Below are 9,564 nucleotides of genomic sequence, written 5' to 3' on the forward strand. Positions count from 1 at the left end.
ATTAAAAGAAAAAAACAATAGTTTTCACTCAAATTTAATTGCTTTTATTCTTATCCATTGAGTACGGTAACATAATAGTTATGTAGGTTATTCACAAAGAATTTACTAATGATAATCAGATGGATATGATGCTTAATATTATCGTCAAGTAAGAACCTGAGGCAGAAGAACAGTACATCAGCATCGACTTTTTAATCGGTAAAAAAATATTAGTTGGTGCTAAACTTACTATCTTTACAGCAATAAGTTTTTATGGTTAACAATAAAAACATGTTTTTTTCACACAAAATGTTGTCCCATTCCTAAACATATTTTGCCAATCTTCACCCAAGTACGAAGGAATACATACATATAGTTATTTGTACTAATTAAATCATTAAATAATACAATAACTTAAAAAATTAGAATAATAGCAATTGTGGGATTTGAAATTGTTGAACAAGTAACAAACTTTGGGATGTGTGCTGCGAGTGTGCTTGTGGTATACCACACAGGTTCTCATTGTCTGGCATGTCTATGGCTTTCAGTTGTCTAAATTTGGAATAAACAGTTGTAATGTGTAAAATTTTTAAGGTGAGATTTTCTTTACAAAATCAGCCATATTGTAATCACCCTCACGGTAGCCACTTATCCAATAATATTTCTACTATAACTTCAATTGAAAATGATCTCTAGGAGCCCAAATCCACACCGTTCTAAAATTGTACGTGGTACAATCACTAACTACTTTGTCACCATTTTCGTTTCAATAACATGGCATGCCTTGTTAAAACTAAAAATTCACAAACTTCGTTAATTAAGAACTTGGAGAAGAGAAAAACAAAAAAGTGTCACTGGAGTATTTATTAAAGTTTACTAAAAATATTGGTAATAAAGTCAGGGCTTTTTGTATCTCAAATGGTTTCTTCGATATACTTGATTAAAACGTAATTCCCATAAGAACTTTTATACCCACAAAGAAACTGGTGGTAGGAATGTTGATTGAAACAAGTTTCAAACTCGGTACAAATATTGGACCTTTTAAATAACATTGATTTAAGTTTCTTGACCAGATTGGTACTCCATTGCCCGTTTCCATTAAAACTAGCCGGTTTACCTTTTAAGTATTCACATCTTCCATTATTTATGAAACTTGAGGAAAAAACAAAAAACTGTTCTGTATGCGTATAACATTTCCTAAACTTTTTGTCTATAAAACATTTTTTAGTATCTTTCAAACAGTTTTCAAGATATTGTAGTACTTGTATAATCCTATTGAAAATAAATTACTAATGTTTTTAAGCGTGTCGCAAAACACTATCTACGTTTTCCGAGAGAGGCGAAACGAGAAAATTTTAAAAAAAATAAAAAACAATTAATTAATGGCTTCTTAGGGCGTGTTTTAGTGTACAAAGCCATGTGAGTGTGATACTTTACCAACATATTTTTTAAGATTCAAAAACTAATGGGATATTTAAAACTTCCATTTCTAAAGATTTCAGTCAAAATCTGTTATTATTTTCTTAATGTGAGGTTGTCAGTTATAATTATGGGGACTATGGATAGATTATATTTTTCTAATGTGTAAACTTAAGAAACGGAATAAAAAAACATTTGTGATAAGAATATTGTGTGTTTAAATATATATTATAAAATGGTACATTTCAATAAACAAAACTTTTTAGGTAAATTATGGGTAATACTGTGCATGGAACAACAATTATATAAAATTTGTAAATTTTTAACAATGGTAAATATATCTATATAAATTATGAAAACTTTTCTGGTTTAGTTATTAAAATGTATTAATTTTTTTAGTTTATTGTTGCAATCTCTTAACACTCAAATATGATTTTTAATACAAACATAACTTTATTTGTGTAATAAAGATATGACCTCAAAGAGGTTACACTTTTTACATAATTTACTCAGAGATGGTTCGACTTCAAATTTTTTTTACATTGAAATTTGACAAGAATTTCCAAAAATAACTATTACAAAACTGAGCATGAAATCTTAAAATTAGCTCTATTAAAAGTGTTTAGGCCCTATGAAAACTTAATTACATCATAAAAAATTAAAGGATCCCAATGGGGAATATATGATTGTATGAAAATATAAAATAAACACTAATAAAAATATACAAACTGTTACTATACAATACAAATTATATTACATGTGCACCAAAACTATCATGGTATTTGGTTAAAATGTTTTAAAAATTTATAACATTTTGGATAAATCTTTTCATAATTTTGCTCTAAAAACAATCAAAACACTTCTCTGAGTTAATTGAGTTAATACTCGTACAAATTTGTGCATAAATGTTAAACTACTTACAAACGTCCTAAGATATCGTACAAAAATATTTCAATTTTTAGATTTAGTTTTGTGTGTTTTGGATATTTACAGTAGAGAAACGGTAGTGAAAACTACTTTTGAATGATTAATTTTACTTTTATTCTTTCTAATTTGTAATGGCTAAGTCCAGGTTTTTTTCAGTCAATCAGGTACATAGATAATTGCACTTAACGTCTTAATAATCTTAGTCTTTAATTAAAAACCTAGGCTATTACATTCATTTCTTACACACAATGGTAATGCCTTCTATTGTTATCAGATCTTAATAATGTAGTACCGAGGGCACCATTATTGCATCAAGCCTGGCTGTATGTGCAGTTACCACTCTTCACTTCTCATGTAATCCTGCAGCGTTACCACACATTGTTTACATCAGCTGATTCTCAGTATGAGGCGACACGACGATGTCTTGCTTCACTCCGGTTGTGTTTATCTGTTTTGCTCTTCAGAATTAAATTATTTCGCATTAATTTTATTCATTATTTCTTACTCAAAATCTGTGTCATAAGTGTAAATAATTTACCGTAAAGGGTTTCTCGATGATAGATGAGCAGCAAGTACGATGAGCAGTATCACCTCGCACTGTTGTATTCAATCTAATTTATCTGATCACTTGTTATTCTTCCGTTAAAAGCTGGGCAAACACCACGCCACAACCCCAGGCTTCTGCATTGTTGATGTCTCGTTACTAAAAAACTATTATTAAATAACATAAAAATCAATTCTTTGTTCGTCTATTTTCCTCAGGACTAGGCCGTAATACTATATATTGACATGTGGACAACCAAAGAACCAGAATATATTTTTAAAATATGTATTCATGTCAACAAAAATATTTATGAGCTTGTGCTATACATGTCTGTCAGAAGGGAAGACAGCCACCCCCAACCAGTTGCTATTAACTATTTTTTCCTTATTATTGGATAAATCCCTCAATATTTTACATTTTATTTTTATATATGTAATCTAAAGGTTCGGTAAGAAAATATATTTTTTCATCAATGGAATATGGTCTGGATCAGATAATGGGTGAACATAATATGCTTACTAAAGTCAAAAACTTCACTTAATTATTATTAGTCTAGGGACTGCTGAATTATTAGGGTTTGAAAACCAATGAATATTGAGTAATGGATAAGAGAATCATCAGGACTTACCTTAAAAACAATATCCTTCTGGGGCCACTGATTGGAAAGTAACACATAAAGACTTATTTAGAAATGTTTCATTGCAACAGTCGCAATCTATCTCAAACAGTTCAGTTTAAGTTTCAGAATTTCAAGGTATGGTAGTAGGGTAGCCAAATTTACTTTTTCTGTACACTGTTAAAAAGTAAATGCTACAATTTAGTTACTATATATCTGCTATTAGGTAAAGTATTGTTGTATAACTATTATTCGTACAAGGTATAGATACTATAAACATACTATATATCAAATATAGTATCAATAGTTCAGATCCATATGTTCCTTTCAAATCAGTGAACCCGAGAAGAAAGTTTTCAAGGTAAGCCTGATGATTTCCTATCCATTAATAATGATTACTAGTTTACTTAAATTACATATTAAATGAACAGTATTTAGTGATCAGTGTTTGAAAAAGTGACATATTTACAAATGTTTTTTTAAACAATGAGTTCATGTATGGTAAAACTGTGTAAATTGTTAAAACACATCTTCAAGAAAATAAAACAACTCTTAAAACAGTCGACTTCAATCATTAATTAATATTGTCACGATGGGTTTTTTTAAAGGTGAGTCCTTGGAAATTTGAAGTGATTAATTTATTTGTGAAAGATAACAATTTTTGTCTTTGATTTAATGACAAAAAGATTGAGTGATGTCCACATCAATACATTACCCCACTCACAAAAAAATCAACAATATTTACAACTTCTACAAAAATAAACAGATTCTAAATATTTTTTACAGAAGTTTTTTAAAAATGTTTGGCTTTCAATCATTTGAATACATAATTTATTATTATATTAATATATTTATTATTATGAACTTATACAGCCATTTTTGTTTACATTATAATATAAGGTTATCAAAGAATCTAGCGTCGCATGCTAAATTTAAAACAGTTTCAGATAGAAAAAACTAAAATCGGTTAATTAATTAAACTAATTTACTATTTAGTATAAGTTATTTATAATATGAGGGTTGCATCCAAGGGACTGATATACATATATTAAACGTTCAAACAGCTTTTTTTTATCATATTGATGATGTTATATGATTGTATTTCCCCAAAAAAATTATCTGTAAACTAGATTTTCCAATCTTGAAGTGTCCTTCAGGATTTTTACCCATCACTAACTGGACTGCAGAAAGAGGCGGGTTTTCTGTTAACCCTGTGTCAAGAATGTGAAGAGAAAAACTATTTTACAAGAGAAAACTAAATTCTCTAATATTGTTGTGTTGTGAAAACAACTTAACTTTCGGTACAGACTTTTCTGACATTATAAACAAATTTGCAAAGCTGAAAGCCAGGAAAAAAGCTTTGATTTAAATTTGTTCAATAAATTGTTCTATATTAGAGGATCATTAGCTATACTGTGCAAATAAATTGCAAAAGTTTTGTAAAGAAACGCCAAGCAGCCTTTGTTGTTATTTCCTGTGGCACACATGTACAAAATTAGTAAGTACCTAGTGCTTTGTAAAAAGCATGGATATTTTCTGTTATATGTATAGACTACCACTTTTGAATTTTATAGACACTACCTAACCTAAATTTTTATTGATAACAATAGCTAAGCCAGCTTGGGTTAGGATGGTTATGCCATTAAATTAGATCAGAATGTGGTGTACGTAGTGTTTATAAGGAAAAATCTATAAAGCTTATCATGATAAATGAAAAACACAATATTAGCAAGTTACCGTGTGGGAAAATGGGGGACACAAGTTGACAAGTCTGATATTTCAGAAAACTAGCTTACCAATCACAACCAAACTTTAGTCTTCCTCAAAGTAATTTCCATTAGACATAATGCACTTCTTCAAACGAACCTTTTCACTTTGAAAAATAAGTTGTAAAATCTACCCTCGGGATTTTACAAGTTCTGCCTTCAATTTCAGGAAACAGTTAGATGTCAGAGTCATTTGTTATGGTTTCATACATGTCTTGTGCAATTTCCTTTTTTTTATGAGCAATTTTGGGATGAAATTTACATTCACTTCATTTCAAACGTAATTCCTCAGACAGAATTCAGGATCTCATACATCCCAATCTTCCTCCATATCATGCACTGCTAAGCGATTGTCCGGTTTTATCACAAACCTCACACGTTTGATTATTTTGTGGGTTAGCGTTAAGGAAGGTTGACCAGAACGTAGCTGGTAGATCACTTTCAACCAAAACACGGGCATTTTTTAAATGGATGATCCAGTAATTTATGGAAGTTGGAGTCATGCCTTTCCCCTGAAAGGCTTGCTAGATCATTTGACTGGTCTATGCACACATCCTCCTGGGTTTGAACCAAAACGATGCTAATCTTCAAGTTCCATCTTGTTTTTTTAAATCTGATGAAGGGCTAGAGAAACTGCAGACCTGAACACTGACTAACAACCAATTTATTAAAGGTATGAATGGAAGCTATTCTCAGAGCAGAGTAGAAGTATATAAAGATAGTAAATGCTGAATCTGACAACAATAGCGGTTGTAGATAAGGAGTAAATCATTGAACATAGGATACTTTCCAAATAGCCCCCATACATGTTACAGTTAATAATAGCAATGTGAATGGTACAGCATCATTTCTAGAAAAGCAAATTCTAGAAATTGAGCTGGGGTGTTGTTAGCCTCAAAGCAATCACTAGTTTGGGACGGTGGAGTCACTGTCCAGTACTTGTAGATGGTTCCTTTTGTTACTCCATTCTCCTTGCAAAATAAATATTGTCTTGAGCCCTTTTGTTGCCTTGACATAAACATGTGTGGTCTTCCATTCAGCCTTTCATGAGAAGGACCTTGGGCTATGTAACCTCTTGGACTTTCGGTCTGCATGTAGCTTTGTCTTTTACTAAACCCAACGTGATACCCCAGTAGGGTACACTCCTAGCTTGCCTGCCAGTAGAATCTATACTGGGTATAGCAAAAACAAATCTGGGCGACCAAATTTGTCACTGATGCACATATTTTTCAGTTTTGGAGTTTCCCAAACTGACAACAGGGTAATAGTGTAGAGAATAATTTGGCGATACTTTATGTACATATTGAGCTTTTAAGTAGACAGAAAAAATATATTTGAATTACTTACACTGCTTTGATCTGAGCTGCTAACAAAGGCTGCCTTGATGTATTCCCGCTCGCTGTCACTGATGGAAGGATGGTGTGGTCCGGGGAATTGGCACCTAAAAATAGCCAGGCCACTGCCCACAACACACCACACAGTCCAGTGCTGTAAAAGATACTGGGCCAACCCCATGGACCTGCAGTCAGATACCCGGCTACGAACAGCGTGACCACGGTACCAAACTGGGTGCCTACACAGAAAACAGTTTTAAAAGTTACATTTAGTATTGACAATGTCTCCAGTAGACAGAATTGTATAGCCTGTAAACATTATGATTTAATTTCATAGTTAGTATATGTACTTTCATAAAATAAATTCTATAGTTATCCACCAAATATTGGAGGATCAAGAATACTTCATTAGGAAGCTAATAAAATGACAATTGACCAGTATGCTATTCAACTTTAATTGTATCCAAAACTCAAAAGTCACAGCTAGTTTAAAAACTTTCTTTCAGGGTGTCACATTTTAAAGAAACTACACACACTCTACACTCTACAGTAGAGAGATATATAGAAGGATATGACTAATAACATTTACAAACACATATAAAATTACATAAAAAATACAACATGCAAAATAACCAACAAACCAAGGGGAAACCAGTATCACAACATACAGCATAAGCCAAAGAGCAAGCCAAAGTTGAAAAAAAGTTCTTTTTTGAAAATATTCCATCAAAATATCCAGAATTTACCAACTAGAATTGAAGCATTAGAAGTTGACACTCCAAGAAATTAACCCTGATATAGTTGTCCTTTGAGAACACAAAATGACAAGTATTGAATTAGAACGGGCTCAATATTTCTAGATACTATTTAAGATAATTTTTTTCACAAAAGGATTATAGTAGTAGTGGAGTTATCATATTATCAAAGTACAATGTAACGGTTGAAGGATTAAATACACTTTCCAATTAATAGTCTTAATACTGAAAAAGAATTTGAATGTTGTCTGGCTGAATGTAAATTGGACTCTTTCCAGTTTGTACTCGCTGGTGTCTACCGTTCACCTTGTTCCAATGCAAATAATTTTCAGACAAAAATTAAATGCTGTCTTATTAAATGGTGTAGTATATGTAGTTCTTTTAGATTAGCATTTGACATATGATATCATTCTTTGTATTGATGTACAATCTATAAATAAAGATTATTTTGAATTTTAATACCATCTTAACTAGAGTGTGGCTAGACTACAGATAATGTTATATATGCATATCGTCAGCTGGAATCAATGTTTCTTATGGGAGTCACTCTTTACGCAAGTTATTTTTTTGGTGTTAAAGATTTTTAAGCTTTTTAAATCATGAAAAATATACCTAAATATACCAACGATTCTTTTTGGTTGCTATAAAACTCATCTGTTAAAATAATTGTTTTAAATCTGCCAGAGTTTTAGGAAAAGCAAACAAACACACTTTTTTGATCCTGTTTTTTGCTAAAAACTAATGACCAAGTTGTATATATTTTTTTATCTGTAATAAATTTGTCTTTATTCTGTAATTTTATTTGTAGTGAGTTTAGTAAGGGCTTATACTAAATGTAAAAGATATCAACAAAAAATTAAAACCGTTAACTTATCAACAGGCAACAATTAATTAGTAATTGTAATTATTATTTCCTTATTCTGTAGCATTTGCTGAAAAAATATGTATATTTTATATTGCAATTTACTTATAATAAAGTGTATAATAATATATATAATATATTAATTTTTTATTTACTTTCAATACATGCTTGTAAAACTCCTAAAAAAGCTTGTAGCACTGCAGTTGAATTATAATCAGCACTAACTGGGATAAATAATCCATTTAGTAACAAAACACCCTTGAATTAATTTTGATTTACTTCCAATACATGCTTGTAAAACTCCTAAAAAGCTTGTAGCACTGCAATTGAATATAATCAGCACTTACTGAGATAAATAATCCATTTAGTAAACAAAAACACACTTGATTTATTTTTATTTACTTTCAATACGAGAACGCCCGTCCAACGGTGCATTTAATTTAGACGATAGGACCTCTGACGGCCGACACCACCTTTTTGACGTTGGTATATTAAAGTTCAGCATACAGGGCACCTGTGTACAAATTTTCATTGCGGGCACTTGTTTGGTTTAGTCTCAGGAGTGACTTTTATACGAGAACGCCCGTCCAACGGTGCATTTAATTTAGACGATAGGACCTCTGACGGCCGACACCACCTTTTTGACGTTGGTATATTAAAGTTCAGCATACAGGGCACCTGTGTACAAATTTTCATTACGGGCACTTGTTTGGTTAAGTCTCAGGAGTGACTTTTATACGAGAACGCCCGTCCAACGGTGCATTTAATTTAGACGATAGGACCTCTGACGGCCGACACCACCTTTTTGACGTTGGTATATTAAAGTTCAGCATACAGGGCACCTGTGTACAAATTTTCATTGCGGGCACTTGTTTGGTTTAGTCTCAGGAGTGACTTTTATACGAGAACGCCCGTCCAACGGTGCATTTAATTTAGACGATAGGACCTCTGACGGCCGACACCACCTTTTTGACGTTGGTATATTAAAGTTCAGCATACAGGCACCTGTGTACAAATTTTCATTGCGGGCACTTGTTTGGTTTAGTCTCAGGAGTGACTTTTATACGAGAACGCCCGTCCAACGGTGCATTTAATTTAGACGATAGGACCTCTGACGGCCGACACCACCTTTTTGACGTTGGTATATTAAAGTTCAGCATACAGGGCACCTGTGTACAAATTTTCATTGCGGGCACTTGTTTGGTTTAGTCTCAGGAGTGACTTTTATACGAGAACGCCCGTCCAACGGTGCATTTAATTTAGACGATAGGACCTCTGACGGCCGACACCACCTTTTTGACCTTGGTATATTAAAGTTCAGCTTACAGAGCACCTGTGTACAAATTTTCATTGCGGGCACTT

Source organism: Homalodisca vitripennis, unplaced genomic scaffold (genome assembly GCF_021130785.1).
Source record: "Homalodisca vitripennis isolate AUS2020 unplaced genomic scaffold, UT_GWSS_2.1 ScUCBcl_2729;HRSCAF=7778, whole genome shotgun sequence".
Lineage (NCBI taxonomy): Eukaryota > Metazoa > Arthropoda > Insecta > Hemiptera > Cicadellidae > Homalodisca > Homalodisca vitripennis.